Raw genomic sequence first — 19,586 nt, 5'->3', positions numbered from 1 at the left:
ATGAGACAATATGCTGAGGAGAAAGACGTTTCAGAAAATCCTCGTTTTACCAGGGTCAAACAGTTTTGTGAGGAACTCCCAACACAGAATACATGGTACCGGGTTCCAACATGAAATCTTACAAAACAGTGTAAATAAAAATTTCACAAGTTATTGCCACCAATGGAAAACACTGTCTGATAAGACAATGTTCATTTTTAAAACCTTCTGTGGAGAAATGGACACTAGAAATGACTTTAATTTTGATACTGGAAATGGCCATGATTTACTAAATAGTGACAACTCCAGATATTCCACTGATAGATGACCAAATGCCATTCTAACTCTGTCTCACGGAACAGCTAAAAGACTTTTTTTTAAACTAAGATACTATGTTTGCAATCCTGTAGCATGATTCCAAAAAAGATTTTTTTTAGGAGCATTGTTATGCAGATTATTCATGATAACGTACAGGGAGCAACATTTTTGCAGGATCTTTTAAGATGTTAAAAGAAACTACATGCAGTGCATTTTGATGAACTGAAGTATAGTAGGATTGTTGGTCACTGGTAGAAGTAAAAGCCAGAACTAGTATTAAATATGTTCACAGTAATGAGATTAAAAATGATCATATGAGATTTGTACTCTTTCTGTCGTCTGTTTTTAAAATGTGTAACTGTTGGATGAATTGCCTGGGCAAGGAATCAAGCAAACCAAGAGCAACACCAAAATGGGGTTGGGTAGGGATAGAATGTGAGTTAGTCCTAAAAATAAAATATGGTCTACCATTGCATGAGAGCAAAGTACATATCAATGTAGGCCCTGTGATTAGACAAGATCACCTAAGAAAATTGCAGAGAAGTCTGAAATGGTGTACCAGGTTCCCTTTTAGGATAACTCTTGTGTTGATGTCGTCCTTATTGTATGAGAGCTTCTGCTCCCTATAAAGTCACACTATAAAAAGAGAGGATAGCAGATGTGCATTATATGCTAGTCATTCTTAGGGAAGCCTCCCATGAATGTAAATGAGTATCCAAATATTGAGCACCACAATTAGTTCAAGCACTCATGCAGGGCATATTAGATGTTCCAATACAGTTCAGTTAAAATCGTTACTCCTTGACAGGTTATTGTTATTGTACCAGCAGTTGTTGTTCTGTGTGACAAGAACCGCTAGACCCTGATGCAACATTTTTATGCTAATGTGTCTGCAGTGTTATTCTAATAGAAATAATGTTCTTCTGCCCTAAAGCAGATGGTTGAGCATGTACCTAAAGATACAGGCAACATGATGGACTCTGGAAATCAGCCCCTGTCTGTGGAGTACTCTACACCTGAGGAGCCAAATGCTCTGGATTATGCAGAACGCTCCGCATTTAACAACAAATAAGACCACTGTTCTGCTGTTCCGCATTGAACAGCTTTGGCTCCGCAACATGAATTTTGTTGGGTTTGTATACTGCAGTTACTGCCAATCAGCATTGCGATCTAGAAACCAATGCTAGGGCTCCTCTTGTATGTGAAACATCTGCGTATCCTTGAATGACACATTCAAATCCTGCCCCTACTCCTGTCAAGAAGGTAAAACAGAGGTGAAGAGGATCTGTAAAGATGTAGTCAGTTAGATGTGGTTTGAACCCTTTCAGCTTGAGGCTAAGTTTCTTACCGTAACATAGTATTCTTCAAACTGAGTTGCTCAAAGTCACACATTTTTTTCCGTATGGATTCCTGGTATTCTATTATATTTCCTTTCCCTTTTCTCTGCTAGAGAAATGCAAATGTGTCATGATTTTTAATTGTACTATATGAACTTGTGTTGTATTTATGCAGTGCATTTTTTTCTGCAAAGTAGATATCTGTAATACAAAGTTGCCCTAAAGCATCAATGAAATAATGACATCAGACAGTTTGAGAATGAGAGTTGCACAGGAAAGGGCACTAATTTATTGATGAAAAATCTGCAGTTACAGCTGAACTTTCAACATCTGAGGTCTTTAGACAGTATAGATGCACAGTATTAGTGCAGCTCGTTTATCTCTTGCACTGACAGATTTCAAAAGGACTTTATTAATTCCCTCTTGCAAGACTATAGGCAAAAAGAACGTAAATAGTTATTCCCATACTGTGCCTGAGGTTATTCTATTAAACACATATCTTCTCATGCCCAGAGATCCAAGCTCTGTTAAGGCAGCCTTCATTTGTAGCATAAGCGGGTTTAATTTGGGCCAATGGTAGTTTAGGCTAATGGTGCTGGCAGATGTTACCAATCACTGTGCCTTGTCACAGCCATCTCTGCCACTGATGTCAGAGCAGACTAGAACTAGTCAATGACTAGTATGCACAGGGGTTCACAAGCATTAATTAAATGAACTTACAATGCACTGTAATATCTCACTGTGTTTGTATAATGGTCAAAGAACATTAATTAAATGAACTTACAATGCACTTTAGTATTTCCATCTTTGTATAAAAGGTATGTCTCTCAAATGTACAGATTTTTGCAGAATGGCTAGATTTTTGGCTCTTTTTTTGTTCTGTTTCTTATAAAAAATAGTGGTTTTCTTGAATTTTACAGATGTTCTACCATGTCCCATGTCAATGACATGTTTCGCACAGTGCGAAAATAGGGTGTTCCACATTTTGACCATTTGTCACACATTGTTAGGGTCTTTGTTCCACATTGGCCTCTTAAGAGGTTGAGACCTATGCTCTACATACTATACTCGCTCTTAATGGCTGTAAACTAAAACACTGAAAATGAAGTCATATCACTTTCTCTAAGAAATCTTTAATTCATTATAGTAATTTAAGGTGACAGTACAGATGTGTATGTTTTGTTTATCATCACCACAGCTCTTTAGACACAGATTGGTTTGAGAAGAAAATGTCATCCGAAAAACTCAAACTAGTGGTGGTTATCCTAACTGTAGCTCTCTATATGTATCCATCATTTATATGGCGGGCTCCACTGTGTAAACAGGGAATGCTTTACAAGGGTCTCGAAGGTTGCTCTATGGTGAGTGATTTCATTTATATGCTATGTGTGCTGCCTTCTGAAAAGCAAGGCTGTGGAATTTGGGTAAGTGCACAACCAACTTTTATAGGAAGATAACTTTTATGACTGACTTTCTGACATGTCAACATTTGGAAAGAGAATTGTAATCAATAAAAATGGTGTTCCGGGACAGGTTATGTTACCCTGGTCTCCCTTCCCACATGGGTAAGTGATGGGCAAGTGGAATAAAGTAGGACTGGATTGATAAGGTAGGAAGGATCCAGGTATTGGTCAAGCCTCAGAGGGGGCAGGCCAAAGACAGAAAACTGACAGGTAGACCCAAGAGAATATAATCTGAGGCACCATTTAGTAAAGCTCCTTTCTCACAGGACCTAGTAAAGTTAATAGACTGCAATTCTAGACCTACTCACTTTACCTACAACTAGAGAAAATGTTGTGCTGTACTGTTATCAAGCCTAGTTGTTTCAGCAAATGATAAAGACATGCAAATAAGAGGCAAAAACAGTAGTAAAGATCTGTCAAACATATGGAGGATAGTGGCAATGTTAGTACTGAGAGGTTTCATTTGTTGTCCTTTTTTAATTCTAGGTCTGAAGTTTAGAGTAGGAGGCAAGTGGGTCCCATAGGTTGGTCCTAGGAATGGTGGCAACCAGTTGATGCAATGTCTATTTTTTTAACAGTATTAAATAAGGATGAGGTAGAGATAACCATCACAAGAACATAGTAGTACCAAGATATGTAATGGTTACAGTATGTAATATTTTATGAACTGATGAGCTATTGGCCAGGATAGAGGCTCATTACTAGTAAAGTACTAGTAAAGTCAGGGCCCACTGCATCTAGCAGAATAATAACAATGTCAACAAAACGCATGTAGTACTTGGTTTGATACTGCATCAGAGGTGAATCTGGAATAATTTCCTTTCCTGGTGATTTACTGGATGGTTTAGTTGTTGCTGTCTTCCTAATCTTTTGTGGAACCTGCAAGCCTATCAGTAAGTACATGCCTGTTAGTGATGGCAATGGCAAATGTTGAAAACAGTGTACTACTAAACAGTACACACCAAACTAACTCACGTAACAAAATAATAAAAAGCAGGTAAAAAACAAACCAAAAACTTTATTATAAAACTAACAACTTCAGTAAGCACTTTCATTTCTTAAATACACTTAAAAATGATAAATGTAAGGTTGCCTTTAAGTTTTTAGTACTGGATGATATTAAAAATGCTGAGAGAATGTTTAATACAGATGATGAATTGGGGTGGTTGGAATATTTCTGGCAGGTTAAATTAAATGCCTGTGACCCCACCCCACCCCACCCCCGGGCTGAAGAATTGTAAAGATTTTGTAGCTTATCTAAAAAGAACGAGGTTAAAACATTAATTGGTAATTAAGCATGTGATGAGATTTTAGTATTTAAGCATGTGTGAGTGATGCAACTTTCAGTCTGATGAAGCCTCAGTGTGTTTAAGAGACAAAATTGCTTACCGAAGTTATTTTTATAATATATTATTCTATAAATGTTGAAGACAGGCTTTACAGTGTTTGAAGTAGGGCTGTTCAGCAATATTAATTAGAAAATGTTGTTGGCGAGGACTCAATATTAAAACTTTTAAATAATATGTGTGGGAAAGGGAAAAGTATAATATAATACGAACTGAAATATAATTTAAATTCAGTTCTAACTTTACAGTATGTGAGTTAATAAAATAGTAGACCAACAGACAGATTATTGGTCACTTCAGTAGAACTGGTAAATGACAGTGAGGTTTTCAGTATGGTTTATGAGGACCCAGCAATGAGGGTCATGGGTAAAGTGTAGCTTAGAATGGACACGGCAGGAGTTTATACCTTAGGTTTATAGTTGGGTTGCCTCCCTGTTCAGAACCTATGGATGCAAAGTAGGTTCTTGAAAGTTTTTAAGGACATGAGTAGCACATTAACTTCCTCATTAAGGCAAAATTAGTATTGCTTTAAAACACTAGTAGAAAGGTAAGAATTAGTGTTATCTATCGTTTGTATGCAAGACCTTTGCTCTAAAAAAAGGCCAAGGGAAGCTCAACTTCAATTACTGTAATCTCTTGTTGATATGCAAGATATTTGCTTTAATAAAGGCAAAGTGAAGTACAACTTGAAAGTGAAATGCATCTGCACTGAATAAACAATAGAGGACTGGTCCTAAAACAAGGACTGAGAACAAAAGGACACTGTAGTATATATTAGCTTGTTAAAGTGGTGCTTGTCTAGGTAAGAGTAGATCGCTTCTACAGTACATTATAAAGGTTGAGAGACACTGACTGATCTTTATACTGTTAATTATGGATATAAGCAGCAACTTTCATATTTCTGTAAATTTCTAAAAAAAAAAAAAATCAAGCAGTCCAAAAGGATGAATTGGCATCATATGAAAGCTTAAGTGTGGCTGAACAAATTGTTGCAGTGCTGGTGCCTGGATTATATGAGTTCCGTGATATGAACAAGTATTTGTGAAAATCTAAAGAAAAGTGTAAGAATGAAGTTTTCTGCATAATAGTATATTACCCTCTATGATTGTATCATGTCACTTTCTATCATGTTATCATTTTAGCAGTGTCAGTTGTGCAACAGATAGCACACTTGTCCTTGGTGCAGAAGGCTGTGGGTTCTATTTGTACACCAAGGGTAGGCTGATTGTTGATGCTGCAGTGCAGCATATGGGGGGAGGGCTGCACTCCTGAGTGTGTCATCCTTCGGATGAGATGTTAAACTGAGGTCCCATCTGCTTGAGTTGGTGGTAGCTCAGCTGTATGCAAAATATCCCCCAGTACCTGTCCTAAAGGGAAGGGGGTGCTTATATTCATTTTATACTATATAACAAACTTTAAATCAATTATTTACACACTCATTTTTTAACATTCATACTTAAAATTATTTAAAAGTTATCAACACAAAAGAACTTAACTAAACAATTATATTTCTTACATTCTTTTTTCATTTATATTTCCTCTCTAACCCCCCCACCTTTTCTTCTACAACCGTCTTCTTATTTCAGTAAATACATCAACATCTTCCACTTTCTTTTTATATAACAATTTCACTGCATTTATTTTAACTGTATTTGCTTTAATATTGCGACACACTCAAGTGTCCTAGCTTGCACTGCATTTAAAGTGTTTTTATTACTGTTTTAACTATTTATCCTGCAAAAAAAAAAGTTCTAAGCTTGTTTCCCACCTTTCCTGTTACTAGAGTAGTCCAGATACAGATTTGCTGTATCCAGGACTGTACTGTAAGTTTTTGAGTTCCCCAGACCTTTCTGTGTTAGACGGAAGCCTTCCAGCTTATCAGTGGGAGTGGTAAGCACTAGGTAGCCTATCTACCACAAGAAGAGAGGTTTATGGTTCTGAAATTGTAGTTTATCGACTGTTTTGGCAGTTTTTCTGTCCCTTTCAAATTTGTGGATTAAAAGCCCATCTTTGCTTGGGTTTGTGCTTGTTTAAGCTCTGTGGATCCAGTATTGGCATCCTGCAGACTGCAAGAGCAACAGAAAGGAGAAAGAGAGACTTTAAATGCCTCCATTTTGATTTTTTTATATTATACTACATTCTGCACTTGATTTAAGTCATTTTTTTCATTTAACTGCATTTATTTTAACTGTATTTGCTTTAATATTGCTACACCCTCAAGTGTGCTAGCTTGCATTGCATTTAAAGTGTTTTTTCCTTACTGTTTTAACTGTTTTTATAGGTTCATAGGTTCATAGGTTGATACTAGGCTATCTGCCCTAGGGCATTTATAAGCCTAGCCAGAGTGTGTTTGGCTTTTGCCACCTTTTTAGATTAGTTGACTGTGCCTCTGTATAGTAGGTCACAGAAGATCTTTGTTTTTAGTTTACTTTGCCCTCTCTCTCAGTAGGGGGCACAGAAGAGATCCCAGGGGTAAACCTATGATCTCCCATCCACTCGTCAAGATTTCTCTTGAAGAGGGTCATTGAGGGACTCTGCCTAACATGGATTGGGATTTTGTTCCAGAGTGAGGGGAGCCTCTGGGATATGAATCTGTCCCTACAGCATGTCCTATTTATTTCTGTGCTGAGGTTTAAGTCCCTGGAGCGTGTAGCTCTAAGGGATTTGGATTTCCTGAGGTGGCGCATGTCCATTAATTCTGGGTTGGACATGGCTTTATACGTCAGGCACAGATCGCCTCTGAGTAGGTGGTAAGCAACTGAGTAGAGCTAGAATTTCTTTAGCCTGACTGCGTAGGGCATCTGTTTGAGTCACTTGATCCTCTTGGTGAAGTACTTTTGGGGTCTTTCCAGTTGCTGCAGGTGTCGGGTAAGGTACATCCCAAATGGGGCATTGTATTCAATTATGAGCCTGATGAGTGATGAGTAGAGGGGCACAATGACCATGAATTACATGATAAGGTGGGCTATATAGAAGGTCTTTCTAACCACTTTGGCAATGTGATTGTCAAAGGAAATACTGCTATCTACTTGGGTCCCCAAATCCCTAATTACTTCTTCCATACTTAATGGATTACCACCTATGTGGTAATTTGTGGACACTTTGTTTTTCCCAAAGGGGATGACTATGCACTTTTTGGCATTTCGCTTTAGGCCATGGCTGTGGCACCAGTTATCCGACTTTGTGAGACCCTTTTGGAGGATGCTTGTGTCAGTCAGCGAGTCGATTAGGGCACCCAGTTTGCAGTCATCTTGGTCAGCCATAGTCCTCCCATGTTAGCCTGTACCTCAGAGAAATATATACTGAACAAGAGAGGTCCCAGGACTGAGCCTTGTGGGACGCCACTTGTAACTGGTTTAGAGTCTGACATGGCACCTGCAATTCTGACCATGTGGGTTCTATCCCTGAGCCAGTTTGCAACCCATCTTGTGACATAGGGGTTGATATTTAAGCTGGTGAGCTTATTTATGATGCCCGAGTGGGGTATTGTGTCAAAGGCTTTTGCGAGGTCCAGGTAGGCTGTGTGGACTACCTTCCCTTCATCTATGGCCTTGGTGACTGTTTCAAAGAAGTCGACCTGGTTCAAGAGGCAAGATCTGCCCTTAACAAAGCCAAATTGGGTAGGATCCAGTGTTTGGAGGTTCCCAATGTCTTTGTTTATGAGTTTCATGATGATACGCTCCATAGCTTTGCAGACCAGGCTAGTCAGGCTTATAGGGCGATAGTTTCCAGGGTCCATTGTGGCACCACCTTTGTGGAGTGGGACCACTGTTGCTGTATGCCATTCCTTGGGTACATATCCTGTAGTAAGGCTGAGATTGAACAGTGACTTTATGTGAGGGTTCAGTTCTTCTTGGAGTTCATGTAAGACCCAGCCCGGGACACTGTCCGGTCCCATTGATGCTGTGTTTTATGCTTTGGAGAGGGCAGCTCTCACCTGTGCATCTGTGATGTCAGGGAGGCTACACTCTGTTGGGATAGACATTTGCTCTTTGGGGGGGGGGAGTTTGCACTGAACCTGTCCGCCAGGATGTTGGCAATGTCTGTGGGTTCAGTGTATTTTTTGTCATTTTGAACTAACTCAGAGCATATCTGGGAGTTGCCACCCAGGTTCCTGAGATAACTAAAGAAGGCCTTGTGATTATCTTTAGCATCTTGTGCAATTTCTCTTTCGAAGCTGGCCTTAGATGATTTTATGAGGGATCGTAGTTTCTTGCTAGTACTGATCAGAGATGCCTTCCCTTTTTGGGATTTTGCTCTATCATGTAGTAGCTTCCTCCTTCTGTTGTACAGCTTATTTATGGCTGGGGTCCACCAGACATGTCTCCTGCCTTTGGAGGAATGAGTCTTGGTTTTATTTGGGATAGCACAATCCATGCATTCCTGTAGGTGTCCATAGAAAGCGTTTGTAAAGGATTCTGCGGTTCGGGCCGTATTTTCCACTGGCCCAGGGGCTTTGAGGTATTCTACCTCAGTTTTGAGAAGTGTGAAGTTTGCTTTTGAGAAGTTCTTCACCGTGGTTTCCTTGGCTGGGGGTGAGGATGGGATATGGATGTCCAGTGAGATTAATTTATGGTCAGATATTACCAATGAGGGGTATACCTCTGGTATGGAACATAGAGTCCCCATGTTGGTGGTGATCAGGTCCAATATGTTTTCCCCTCTTGTGGGAGTGGTAACCAGTTGTTCCATAGCATTTGAGTTTATAAATTCTGGGAACCATTGGGCGAGGATGTTGGGGCTTGAGTAGTGCTCCCAGTCTATGTTTGAGTAGTTGAAGTCACCCAACATAATGGTGTTTGGAGAGACCTTCATATTCTCCAGTGTTCTCAGGAAAGCCGAGTGGGGTTCCTGAGTTTGGGAGGGTGGTCTGTAGCAGGCTACAAACTGAAAGGCAGTTTTGCCCACTGTTAGTTGCACATGGATGGTCTCCGATGCTTCATGCAGTGCCACTAACCTGGAGGTGTGGGTATCTTTGATGAATATGGATACTCCCCCTCCTTTTGTGGTTCAGTCCGAGTTTTGGGGCCGAAAAGCATGGTATAAGGTATAACCTGGTAGTGCTGGGGTGCTCTCGGGAGCCTTGAACCAGGTTTCTGTTACTGCACAGATATCGATATTCTCCATACTGAGGAGAGCCTCAAGTGCGTGCATCTTGAGGTTTAGACTTCTGGCGTTGAGCAGCATTACCCTTAGTTTCTTTTTCTTTGTGTTGTCTATGGAGGTGGGTTTGTCTTTTGTGCCTTGCCTAAAAAAGGCACTATGGGGGTGGCAAGAGCCTTAGCCAGTATTCAAAAGCCCAGGGGTGACAGGTACAAGCCATCCCTAGCAAAGCAATGTGGCTTGTCGTGCATGTCATCCCAGGCTGACAGACACTGGATCCCCTTTGAATGACACCAATACTTTAGCCAATTGTTAAAATTGATCATTTTGTCTTTATACTGTGGCATCATTCTTGGTGAGGGTAAGATGCTACTCAAGGTCAGGGTCATACCAGCCTGGGCTACATGATCAGAGAGCTCCTCTATGTCTCTTTTCATGTAGTCCAGGGAGGTACGTCTCAGGTCATTCACACCAGCATGGACAATGATGGAGTCATATTTGTGCTTGCTTTGGAGTGACCTGAGTGCTTGTGTTATGTGGTGGATCCTGGCACCCGACAGGCAGTTTACAGTGACCTTCTCCTTGTTCAGCCTGGTGAGTGGGACGTCAGTGTGTCTGACAATAGAGTCACCTATTACAAGTGTATTAGGTGTGTTGTTTAGCCTTAAGGGCTGTGACTGTGTGGCACATTGACTTTGTGAACTATGTGATACGTGGGTATTGTTGTGGGGTAGCGTTTGCTTAGATGTCTGCTTTGGAGGTCTCTGCTGCTTGGGCAGATTTTTATTTAGAGCCTCCGAGTATGTTTTTGTGTGTTTATGTGTTTGGTTTTCTGTTGCAATAGGTCTATGTGAGACTGGATTTGTGGTGTGTGTGGTTACCTTCTCCTCCTGACTGACTGCGCCAGTAGTGGGTTGAGAGAGCTCAGCCTCCAGTTTGGCTATATAGTTGCATCTCTCACATATATTTGAGCTTGTTGGGAGGAGGAGAGGGTGGTCTGTGTACATAAGGCAGTTGTAACATTGCCTCAAGATTCCCAGATTCACCAGCTGGACTGGAGAGTAAACCTGAAACTGACTTTTGGACATGCCAGAATAGTATAAGGAACTACTTTTTGACTGATCAAAAAGGACCAATAGGGAGCCAAGTACTTAAAGGGAGTATAAGAGGGTGTAGTGATTTAGTTTATTAGTGCTTACTTATAAGATTATGTATATGAGCCACTGCAGGGCTTTAGAATGAAAATAGAGTGCTTACTTTGAGATTTAGAACAGTTCTAAGGGAAAAAGTGAAGAGCAGACTTTGTGGAGCTGGGAATAGTTTAAACCAGTTTAAGCGGAGCTGCCCGATGCTGCGTTATACACAAAATCGTGCAAAACCGCACAAATGCGGGTTCTAAAGCAGAGAAACTGAAAGAGATAGGAACTGACCCAGAGCGGCCAATAAGCTACTAGTTTCAGAGTTGAGACCACTCCTCCAGGGACAGATATGCTGCTCAAAGCTCCCCACTCTCACTGGTAAACAGAGAAGCTTCCTCCTATCCAAGTAAGGATATGGGCAACACAGGAAACTATACCACAGTCCAGAATTCAGCAAAACCTGAAATCTGGACTAATCTAGTTCAGCAAAGTCGGGAAAAGATAATATTTTTTTTGTTTGTTTTTTTTTTGTTTTTTTTCAGGAAACAGCAGAAAAACACACAGAAAACACTGTAAATGCTATAAACAGGCTAGCGCACTTTAGTGTGTAGCCTACAACAGTTATACAATACAAAAACGACTTAAATTGATATAAAACAAGTGCAAGAACTGTAAAAAGCAGAAGGCAAATGCAATTTAAACTTTTTAAAGCACAGATCAGTTAGAAATTCACTTTTTAGGCGGGAAAAGGCAGTTGGAGCAAAAAAACAGAGAAAAAATACTTAAATCTGGAAAAGTCTCTCTTGGGTCTCTCTGTTGCCTGTATCACTCTGCAGGACACCACGAGGAGCTGTGTGGAGTTGTATACAATAACAAACTTTTTAAATCACAGATTTGCTAAAAAAAAAAACTGGCATTTTAGGCGGAATTAGTTAAGACAGCAAGAAAAGCAGAAAAGTGATACTTAATCACGCCAAAGTCACTCTTTTGTCTCTCTGCTGCTGTAGACTCTGCAGAACACCTGGAAGGCACTTGCTGAGTGGAATACAAGCGTAAAAACTGTGCAAATGAGGTTTTTATAGCAGGGAAGTGAAAGAGATAGAAATTAGCCCAAAATGGCCAATAAACTACTAACTTCTGGGCTGAAACCACTCCTCCAGGGACAGACAGGCTGCACAAAGCTCCCCTCTCTCACAGGTGAACAGAGAAACTTCCTTCTATCCAAGTAAGGTAATGGCAACACAGAAACTTGTAACACAACAGCCCTGGATTCAGTAATAACCTGAAAACTGGACTATACTAGTTCAGAAAGGTGGGAAACAAGTATATATATATTTTTTTCAGAAAATAGAGCAGATACAATCAAAATTAGCCCAAAAAGGCCAATAAACTACTAACTTCTAGGCTGAAACCACTCCTCCAGGGACAGAGAGCCTGCTCAAAGCTCCCCTCTCTCACAGGTGAACAGAGAAACTTCCTTCTATCCAAGTAAGGTATGGCAACACAGAAACTTGTAACACAATCTTGGATTCAGCAATAACATGAAAACTGGACTATACTAGTTCAGAAAGGCGAGAACAAGTATATATATATATATATATATATATATATATATATTTTTTTTTTTCCAGAAAATAGAGCAGATACAATCAAAACAACACTTTACCCAATTAACCAGTTTAAAAGCTTAAAACTGAGCCCTGTTCCAGCAGTCTTCAATCAGACAAGTTCTAACTGCACAGTCCTGCCACTAGGGTACAGAGAAGCCTTCTCCAAAAAAAGACGGCCTGGGTCAGTGCACAAGTCATACAAACAAAGCTAGATCCAGCCGGCCTGAATCTAGTCTATGCTACAGCAAACAAGGTGTACTGATTTCAGAAAGAAACAGTTCAAGTAAGCATGCGCAATAAGCCTTTAACCAGAAATTCCCAGCTCAGAAGGGCAGAATCTAGCCTCTCCTCCCACAAGAGTGCAGACCACAAACCTTCTTAATGTAAAATAACTGGTCTGAAGCCCAAGTCCTTAACCTAGAACTAATACACTTTTAGAATAACAGACACTGAGCCTTCAATCAGCAGTTCCCAACTTAGAAGGATGTACGCTACCTGTCCTGCCACAACAGTGCAGACCACAAACCTTCTTAATATAAAACTGGTTTGAAGCCCAAGTGCTTAAACCAAGGGCCTTAGAATAACAGTTACAATTTAATCAGGCTACTAATAAGCAGTAATAAAGGCAGCATAATAAATTTAGTTGAGTATTTTTAAAAGAGGCAAAAGCAAAATAAGGTAATAAAGTAGGAAGAAACACAACTACAGTAAGGCAGATGAAGTGCAATTTTTTTTTTTTGAGATGGAGGAAACAGAGCAGATTAAGATACTATAGGGGAATGCCCTTCCAAAGTGCTCTCTCTGTACACCAGAGAGGAGATGGGACTGGTAAGAGTATCCAAAATCAAAATATGATCTCACTGTACTCAGTTGAGTGAGCGAATGAGATGAGTCCAGGAGGAGTGTGCAAAAAGAGATTTACAGCAGGGGCGGGCACTTCCAAAGCCACCAAGATTAACACCACAACAAGAAACAGGGGTGGGAACTAACTGCAGAGATTCAGAGACACAATATTTACTGAATCCAAGACACACAATATTTACTCACTCAAATCTTAAATAAGTGCAGAAAATATACTTAAATCAGCTTGTGTCCAGTTGATATATGCAGACAAGTCTCAGTAGCCAGCAACTCGATTTAAAATGATTACTAGAAATGTAACCAACACAGATTTTAATGCTAGCAGAAACCCCCAAGCTAATTAACACTAACAAAGGAATTTCAAGCAGTCTAACAACTTTCAGTGAGCTCAGATGGCTAACAGCAGAGATTCAGAGACACAATATTTACTGAATCCAAGACACACAATATTTACTCACTCAAATCTTAAATAAGTGCAGAAAATATACTTAAATTAGCTTGTGTCCAGTTGATATATGCAGACAAGTCTCAGTAGCCAGCAACTCGATTTAAAATGATTACTAGAAATGTAACCAACACAGATTTTAATGCTAGCAGAAACCCCCAAGCTAATTAACACTAACAAAGGAATTTCAAGCAGTCTAACAACTTTCAGTGAGCTCAGATGGCTAACAGCAGAGATTCAGAGACACAATATTTACTGAATCCAAGACACACAATATTTACTCACTCAAATCTTAAATAAGTGCAGAAAATATACTTAAATCAGCTTGTGTCCAGTTGATATATGCAGACAAGTCTCAGTAGCCAGCAACTCGATTTAAAATGATTACTAGAAATGTAACCAACACAGATTTTAATGCTAGCAGAAACCCCCAAGCTAATTAACACTAACAAAGGAATTTCAAGCAGTCTAACAACTTTCAGTGAGCTCAGATGACTAACTGCAGAGATTCAGAGACACAATATTTACTGAATCCAAGACACACAATATTTACTCATTGAAATCTTTAAGTGCAGAAAATATACTTAAATCAGCTTGTGTCCAGTTGATATATGCAGAGAAGTCTCAGTAGCAAAAAAAAGTTCTAAGCTTCTTTCCTGCCTTTCCTGTTGCTAGAGTAGTCCAGATACAGATTTGCTGTATCCAGGACTGTGTTGTAAGTTTCTGAGTTCCCCAGACCTTTCTGTGTCAGAGGGAAGCCTTCCAACTAATCAGTGGGAGTGATAAGCACTAGGTAGCCTATCTACCACAAGAGGAGTGGTTTCTAGCTCTGAAATTGTAGTTTATTGGCCGTGTGGGCAGTTTTTTTATCCCCTTAAACTTCCTGGTTTAAAAGCCCGTGTTTGAGCAGGTTTGCAATTGTTTGCAGGCTGCACAGAGCCGCTAAGCTGGGGTAAACTATTACCAGTGCCAAAAAGTCTGCTCTTCAATTTTTCTCTTAGACCTTGCTAGTTCTCTTCCCATTTTCACTTTAATTATGCTTATTCACCTAGCACTTCATCAGGCTTTTTGTAGCAATTATTGTAGCATACATAAGTGCTATCATCACCAAACATCCTATAAAGAAACAGCTCCAGTACTTAGTAATGATGACCATCCCTCCTGGCATGTCTAAAGGTCAGTTCCCTGTGCTTTTTCCTATTAACCTGGTGAACTTGGGCATTCTGAGGCGATGTAGCAACTGCCTCATGTACACAGACAATCCTCTCCTCTGACCTCCCAACACCCAGACTTATGAGAGATGCACTTATATCTCCAAATTGGAAGCCGTGTACTCTCCAGCCAAGACCGGAATAGCTGGTCAAGAGGAGAAGGTCAACACCTGCACCACACCACATGGAACACATAGTCCTCCAGAACACCCACCATCACAGCTTTCACATAAAAATGCAAACCACACACCCACCTTCGCTGAGGCTCTCAGTACAAGGCAGAAACGCACTCAACCACCCCAACACGGCACAAACCACAAGACACATAGCTCACCTACACAGTGTGCCCCTCAACCTAAGCCCCTAAGGCAAAACAGCTTTCCAATACACTAATCATAGGTGACTCAAGAGTGAGGGACACTGACGTCCCACTCACTAGGTTGAATAAGGAGAAGGTAACATTCAGTTGTCTGTCAGATGTCAGAATCCAGCACATAACACACATACTCAGGTCACTCCACAACATGTACAAGTATGACTCTGTCATTGTCCATGTGGGTGTGAATGACCTGAGACACACCTCTCTGGACTACATGAAAAGAGACATGGTGGAGCTCTCAGATTATGTGGCCCAGGCAGGTATGACCTTAGCCCTGAACAGCATACTACTGTCACCCAGAATGATACTGCAGTACAAGCAGAAAATGATTGACTTTAACAATTGGCTAAGTTTCTGGTGTCATTCAAAGGGGATCCAGTATCTGTCTGCTTGGGATAACATGATTGACAGACATCGATGCTTTGCCAGAGATGGCCTGCATCTGTCACCCCTGGGTTTCCGGGTACTGGCTAAGGCTCTTGCCCCCCCCTATAGTGTCTTTTTTTAGGCAGTGTTCCAAAGACTAAACTACCACCATAACAGCTATAAATAAATGCAATCTGAGGGTCATGCTGCTCAATGCTAGAAGTCTAAATCTCAAGATGCACTCACTCAAAGTACTCCTCAAAATGGAGAACATTGACATTTGTGCTGTAAAGGAGACCTGGTTTAAAGCAGCAGAAAGCACCCCTGCGCTATCAGGCTATAACTCATTCCACACCTTTCAGCCCCAGAACATGGGCCAAAGCTCCAAAGGTGGTGGTATCTCCATATTCATAAAGGATATGCACACTTCCAGACTGGTAGCCCAGCATAACGCATCTGAGATACTTCAGGTACAACTAACATTGGGTAAGACGGCGATTCAGGTCGTAGCATGCTATAGGTCCCCAACCATGTCCCAAGACTCTCACTCCATGTTCCTAAGCACCCTGGAAACTATTAGGATCCAACCTAACACTCTCATACTGGGTGACTTCAACTACCCCTCCATCAACTTGGAAAACTACTCATGCACCAATACACTTGCCCAATGCATCCTGGAATTCATAATTACCAATGCCCTGGATCAGTTCATTCTTACCCCCACTAAAGGAAGCAACATCCTCAACCTGGTTATTACTAACATGGGCAACCTTTGCTCTACACCAATAGTCAATTACTCCCTGGTTAGACCCGACCACAAACTAATCACCATGGAAATCCACATCTCGCTTACACACCCCGCAAAGGTAACCACCATGAAAAATTTCTCCAAAGCTGACTTTGGACTCCTAAAAACAGAGGTGGCTAACTTCACGGCATCCATGCCAATGGAAAATAGTTGCATGACTGCCAAATCATACACCAATGCACTGTATGAACATGTGTATAAATGCATGGAACTAGCCATACCCAACAGAACCAAGACTCTCTCCTCCAAAAAAAGGAAGCCAACCTGGTGGTCTCCTGACATTAATAAACTCTACAACAGAAGGAAGAAACTGTTGCAGAAAAAGGTGAATTCCCAAGACTGGAAAAACTCCCTTATTAGCCTCAACAAAAAGTTGAGATCCCTCATCAAAACCTTTAAAGCCAGCTATGAAGGCAGTGTTGTGACAGACACTAAAAACAACCACAAAGCCTTCTATAGTTATGTCAAGAATCTCCATGGCAATACCAAGATTTGCTCTGAGTTACTGTACAATGGTACCTCCTATACTGAGTCAACAGATATTGCCAACATACTGGCCGACAGATTCAGTGCCAACTTTACCCCTCTCTCCCCCCAAAGGACCATTCACAATACCGGAAGAATGCCAGGCACCCAGCATTACTGCAGCACAGGTTAAAGATGCATTGTCCAAGGCCAAGAATACAGCTTCCATGGGACCCAACAGTATCCTTGTCTGTGTTCTACATGAACTACAAAGTGAACCTGCACCACATCTGTGTGCCCTGTTCACTCACAGCCTGACTCAGCCTTTGTCCCTACCGAATGGTGCACTGCTACAGTCATCCCTCTCCATAAAGGGGGAGTGACTACAGACCCTGGGAATTATGGTCCCAATAGCCTAATGAGTCTGATATGTAAGGCTATGGAGCACATCATCATGGACCTAATTAACAAAGATATAGGGAATCTCCAAACTCTAGATCCCACACAATTTGGTTTTGTGAAAGGTAGATCATGCCTGCTCAACCTGGTTGACTTCTTTGAGGCAGTCACCAGAGCTGTAGATGAGGCAGTTCATACAGCCTACCTCGATCTGGCCAAGGTCTTTGATACTATCCTTCACTCACGAATTATTGATAAACTCACCAAACTAGGCATCAACCCCTATATCATTAGGTGGGTTGCAAATTGGCTCACAGATAGAACCCACAGTGTGAAAGTAGTGGACTCCAAGTCAGACTATCAATCAGTCATGAGTGGAGTCCCACAGGGATCAGTCCTGGGTCCTCTCCTGTTAGGCATCTACTTCTCAGAAGTCCAGGCCAATAGGGAGGGACTCTGGCTGACCAGGTTCGCAGATGACTGCAAGCTGGGAGCCATTATTAATTCCCTAAGTGATGCAGACATCCTACAGAAAGGCCTCACTGAGACAAATGACTGGTGTCAAAACCATGGCCTTAAGCTTAATGCCAAAAAATGCATCATCATCCCCTTTGGGAAAAACTCAGTTCCCACTAATTACCACATCAATGGGAGCACTGAAGGCATAGATCTGGGGACACAGGTTGACTGCAACCTCTCCTTCGACCACCACATTGCCACGGTAGTCAGAAAGTCCTTCTATGTAGCACATCTCATTACCAAGAGTCTTGCATCCAGGAAGAAAGAGGTCATCATCTCTCTCTACTCTTCCCTCATTAGACCAATCATCGAGTATAACGCCCCATTTGGCATGTACCTCACTAGACACCCGCAGCAACTGGAGAGGCCACAAAAGTACCTCACAAAGAGGATCATAGGCCTTAAATATATGTCCTACATGGACAGACTCAAAAAACTTCAGCTATTCTCTGTCTCATATCGTCTACTAAGAAGCGATCCCTGCTTGACTTACAAAGCCATGTCTGACCCAGCTCTGTTAGAAATGCTACATGTAAAGAAATCCCAATCACTCTGTGCCATACGCTCTAGAGACCTCAGCCTCATTACCACAACCAACAGAACATGCTGGAGGGCAGGTTCATAACCCAGAGACTGCCCATGCTTTGCAATAAACTTGCCATACACATCAAGCAGAGCACCTCATTAGCCATCTTCAAGAGAAATCTTGATGAGTGGATGGGAAATAGAAAGTTCACCCTGGGGATCACTCCAGTGGCTCTACTTGATAAAGACACTGGTAACTAACATCAGGCGGCATGATGCCAGGGCACTTCTATGGGCTAAGCTTGTAAAGGCTTCAGGGCCATTAGCCTAGTACACACCTATGAACCTATGAACAAATTTCACATCTCTGAAACCTGTCACCTTTCCCATATACGATACCCACCTTCCACAGTGCTGAACTAATTCTAAATAACATAAAACTAAATGCACACAAAACAACATGTATGACAACCCTTTATATCCCACCTGGAAACAATATCAGTACATTGGAGGACATCCTACCCTGACTATCTTACAATGTACACAGAGAGACAATGTTAATGTTGACTGTTGACTTCTCACCTTTGAGATAACTATTTCTAGTATAAACCTATACAATTTCTCCCAAGTTGTCCCAACTTATCACTGATTCTACCAGAATCAATCTAAAAAATGGTAAAACTAACTAGTAATTAAAAGTTACCTAACAATATAAGCTCCCACCGCACCTTAGCAAACACACTCCATGACCATCTGCCCATGTATGACACAAGAGAATGACATACATCTCCCAGGGAACATACATAGAAATCCTCTTGCAACATGAACTTTTTGACCCAAAACTGTTTAACACCTCTCTGCAACCTCATACCTGAAATATCAAAAATCTAGCCATTAGATTATGCTGCTGTTTATTTTACTAAGATATTTATGGAACCACTAAACATCATGACTCCCCCTGGGCTTAAAAGAGTGCAAAATGATCCTGCTCCTTGACTTACTCCTACAACCAGAAAATCAATGATGGATAGAGATAAAGCCTGGATGGCATGGCTCAATAATAAATAAATACATACTAAATAAAGTCAAATGCCAAGTCAAACCTGACAAGCAAAAATTGTATACAGTTCTGGGCTACTGTATTTAAAATAGTACACCTTGGCTGAAACGAACAACTGAACCCCAATCCCCATTTCTTTCCAGAAAAAACAGCTAATGCTTTCAATGATCACTTTTTCTCAAGCATCACTAAACTACTTCTTAACTAAAATCAAAATAAATCAATCTCCACTAAAAATCTGACCACATCCCGC

The sequence above is a fragment of the Protopterus annectens genome, chromosome 17.part0 (assembly GCF_019279795.1).
Source record: "Protopterus annectens isolate FY-2018-M chromosome 17.part0, PAN1.0, whole genome shotgun sequence".
NCBI lineage: Eukaryota > Metazoa > Chordata > Ceratodontiformes > Protopteridae > Protopterus > Protopterus annectens.
This window is presented reverse-complemented; position numbering follows the sequence as displayed.